This window comes from Kryptolebias marmoratus, linkage group LG16, assembly GCF_001649575.2.
Source record: "Kryptolebias marmoratus isolate JLee-2015 linkage group LG16, ASM164957v2, whole genome shotgun sequence".
NCBI lineage: Eukaryota > Metazoa > Chordata > Actinopteri > Cyprinodontiformes > Rivulidae > Kryptolebias > Kryptolebias marmoratus.
In genome coordinates this window covers 20,721,980-20,726,422 of record NC_051445.1, presented here as the reverse complement: position 1 = coordinate 20,726,422, position 4,443 = coordinate 20,721,980, and the positions used below count along the sequence as shown (strand labels likewise).

General features: G+C 39.6%; 1 long non-coding RNA gene across 1 annotated transcript; it reads right to left on the bottom strand.

Annotated features, from left to right (window-relative positions):
* Positions 1-2,331, bottom strand: LOC119617746. The gene is made up of 3 exons (XR_005234141.1): positions 1,694-2,331; positions 1,443-1,491; positions 1-299 (listed from the first exon to the last, which is right to left on the bottom strand). It is a non-coding gene; the product is annotated as an uncharacterized LOC119617746 (long non-coding RNA).
* Positions 2,332-4,443: the final 2,112 nt, after the last annotated feature.

Genomic DNA, 4,443 nt, shown 5'->3' with positions numbered 1-4,443 from the left:
AACAGTCATGAAGGAGGAGGCAGGGCTGTGACCTGCAGCTTCTCTGATTGGTGGAGCATCAGTCAGAGGAACGATGAAGGGATGGGAGCTGTCACTCAAGTTCTCTGGCTCCTCCTGCACACTCATGAACACATTCAAATATATATTTCCTGTTAAAAAATAAAATAATAATGATTATATATAAACCGCTGATGGTGTGGTGAGTTGCTCACCGGTATGTCAGACATCTTGCCCTTTCTGATGGGGAGGGTTTGTTCAGCTGACTCACAGTTCAGGGTGTCAGCTGTCACTAATGCATGCTAGGGTCAGAACAAATACACACACAGGACAAAACAGAGGTTCATCAATCAAAGATAGAATATTCAACCATTTTTTATTTTCTGCTGCCAAAGTAAGAAGCAATAACATTTTGCCTAAGTCAGCGTGTTTGTTAAATATAAAATATAGTTAAATATCTCATGAACAGTTGGATGGATTTTAGTGAAACTCTCAGAAATAAATCACTGGATATTCAACTACAGCTGATAAAATTTTAAAGTCATCCCCATTCAAGATGGCCACCACAGTTAAGTGGTTTTACGAAGCACAAATGACTATAACCCATTCAAGTTTACAGATATTAAGCTAAATTTTGGTATGTTTGTAGCTGAGAGTCATACCCAACACATATGTACTTTGAGTTCTAACTAATAGTTTTAAAACTAAAACTTTACCATTAACTATTGGACTGAACTATGTCTGTCTGTTAGCAAAATAACTCATGACAACAGACAGAGGACTATTCCACCAGACAAATTTTAGTGACACTCTCAGAAAGTGATCATTGGCTGTACATTATAAAGTCATTTACATTTGGTGTCAACCCAATTTAAGATGGCTGCCACAGCTAATACAAAAATGGCTATAACTCAGTCAATCTTACAGATATTGATCGATAGCTAGATTTAGTGTGGTAGTGGCTGAGAGTCACTACATATTCTCTGAGTGCTATCACATCTCTTGAGATCTTACCAATTTGAATGAGATCTCACCATTTACAAGCTTCGACCAAAATGGCTATAGCTCCATCCTTTCTCAGCATTATATGATTGTAGTCTAAGTCTCTGGGAGGAAAGGTGGTGGGTGATATGCATTCCTTCAAGGAATTCTTCTTTTAAACATTGTCACTGTTTTTAAATTGTTTTATACTTGTGCATATGTATTAATTAATTTTGTTTTGTAACCAGGTTGCTGTTCACTGCAGATTTCTGCCCAGGTCCCCCTTGAAAATGAGATCTAGATCTCAATGGGGTTTACCTGGTTAAAAAAAATAAATAAATAAATAAATAATAATAAGGAATGCTGGGCCTTTAATTAAAAGTTTGTTTTTAATTTGTAAGATTCAATAAATACAGAGCAAACCTGAGGTTGATTAGAAAAAAATACAATAAAGAATTAAGTACCTTGTTTGCAGTTTCTTCTGTCTCTGCGTTCACTTTGTGCATGTTCTTACTGTGAAGACAATAAGGAGACTACTGAGACAATAAAGTGGGTAAATCCTTCACAAAGTCATAAAAGACAGAAAAAAGAAAGTTTACTTGAAAACAGTTATTAGGAAAATCTATAAAGAATTCCATAAAAAGGTATTTTACATGCACTTATTGTGTATATTTTCAAGAATGTCTGCTGCAATAAGGATAGTTCTCTCAGTCACCTGATCATGATGGCCATGGTGACAATGATAAGTCCAGCAGACACGCCCACCGCTGTAGCCAAGGCGATGGCCTTCAAACGACCTGCCAGTGAAGGGATCACAAAGGTTATCATCAGTATGACTGGAGACTGGAAGAAAACAGAAGTGCAACAAGCTAAAAATGAACAAAAGACATAAAAATAGAAACAGAACAGAAAGTGATTAAAGAGCTAAAAGATCAGTGAGGAGCTGTCTAGACTTGTGTTTCCAGTTGTGATTTCCAAAGCTCCATTTCTTCAGCTGTCTAGACTCAAATAGCAGTTTTCCACAACACCTCATCACCTCCTCTGCTCCACTTACAGCGAGAGCGCTCTATATGACTCACCATGCATCACAGAAAAAAAACAGCCGGGGATCAGGAGACGATGAAAACCAGAACCTGATCAGAGTGATCGCTCATTGTTCCAAGCCTAAAAATCTTCCTGATATAAACATCAACAAATACTCTGGTTTGCTAAAGAGTCTGAGAAAATCAGAAACATGTCTGTGAACACGAGGCAGGTCCAGTTCATTATCAGCGTTATCAATGACACCTCAAAGACCTGTAAAGACTGACAGTAACAAAGAAAGTGAAAAGGTAATTCCTTGGAGGAATGCATATTGCCCGCTGCCTTTCATGCCAGAGATTTAAGCTAGGATCACCTTATGCTGAGAAATTATAGAGTTATAACTGTTTTAGCTAAATCTTGAAAATAACATTGTGAGCAATCTCACAGACAAACACAAACTGGGGCAAAAACTCTCTGTCTTTGGTAGTGGTGATAATAACTACGAGTAATGTGGGTGTGTAACACAGCAGAAATGAGTTACTTTAGATTTTCAGAGCGTTAGTGGGTCAAAACAATACACCATGACATAAAAAAACATCTGAAAATCCATAAAAAGGCGCAAAGACATTATACAAACTTTTGAAGGCATTAGAGGAAAAGTAAAAAATGAAAACCCAAAAAACAGCTAAAATAAATGACTATGTTTTCTAATTTAACATAAAATCTGAAAGAAACAGAGGAACAGGCATAGAGTCATCCATTCATCTGTACCTCTGACTCTGATGGTCAGGACCGATTTGATTCCTGGCCTCACAGTAGTACTGACCACTCTCACCAGGGCTGACCTCAGAAAAGGTGAAGACGGGACCGGAGTTGGTGGCCCATGCTGGATCATTGGGAGCAGAAAGGGAGATTTTTTTAATGATTTTACTGCAATGCAATCAGATAAACAGAGCGGCAGCACGAAGACCAAGAGGCTCTATTGACCAAAGAGAGTCAGGTAGTCTATGTGTTGTCACGGAAACAAATTTTAATGTTGCTAACATTGTACAGAGCCTCCATCCAGAGTTAATCGGTGCCAGGTGAAGTTGTCCACTGCAGGGTAGGCCTGACTGCTGCAGGTCAGGGTCAGAGGTCGGCCAGCATCCACCACACTGGAGGGACAAGCCAAAATCGAGGTGTTCTTAGGAGGATCTGCAGAGGAGAAAATGATTTATGTTTCTGAATATTATTGTTTCCATCCATCCATCCATCCATCCATCCATCCATCCATCCATCCATCCATCCATCCATCCATCCATCCATCCATCCATCCATCCATCCATCCATCCATCCTCTGCTTTTTTGAGGTCAGGTCACAGAGTCACGGGTCCAAGAGTGAATCCCAGGCACTCTTAGCTCCTCCTGGGGTGATCCCAATGCATTCCACAGCCAGAAAGGATACATCGTTATTCCAGCAAGATCTTGTGCTACTCCAGGGTCTCCTCCCAGAACGATGTGACTGTAAAACCTCCAAAGAGAAGGCATCCTGATCAGATGCCTGAACCACCTCTACGGACTCCTTTAGATGGGGAGGAGGATCATTTCATCCGTTTGTATCTGAGATCTCGTTCTTTCAGTCAAAGGTCTGCTTTTCAACACAGCTCCTTCTTCACCATGACAGACTGGAGCAATGTTACTATAGATGAGGCGCCAATCCATTGTCTCATTTCTCATCCCCCATCACTCAAGAATAAGACCCAGATACACAACTACTCCATTAGAGGCAGGGACTTACCCGGACTGAGAGGGAGCGTTACACCTTTTCTTCAGCTCAGAATGAGAACTATGACCATAAACTGGCTTTATCGAGACAAAGTAACACAGACTAAAGAACAGGGTGAAGATAACATAAGACTTATCTTCTTTCTGCTTAAGATATGTGATTTTAAACACATTAAGAGAAGGAGGAAAATGATCAGAGGTCATGATAATTTCACTGACAGAAACAAAAAGAAAAATCCAGACTTTCAAAGTTTTTTTGATTAACTACTGTTCAGCAAGTCCAAAAAATCTATATAAATATAATTTATAGCCTATATCATTTTATTTATTGCTCACTGCCATCAAATGCAGACAATACAAACAAGATTGTTTCCACCACAAAGACTTTCAAACAGCTCACAAACACTCCCCTTACTTACAGAGAACAGTGAGCGAAGCAACAAGCGAGGTTTGGGATCCTAATCGATTTGATGCCACACAGTAGTACTGCCCAGCGTGGTGAACCCGCACAGATGGGAAACTCAGGTTCTGAGTGTTACCTGTAGCCATCACCTGGTCATCGTTGAAACGATACCAAACATACCTGCACAGGAAATTATGGAGGTGATATGAATGGTGACAAACATAAAAATAAGTCATGGAACTGGAAAAAAATAAATGCATGTAATGTATTTTTGA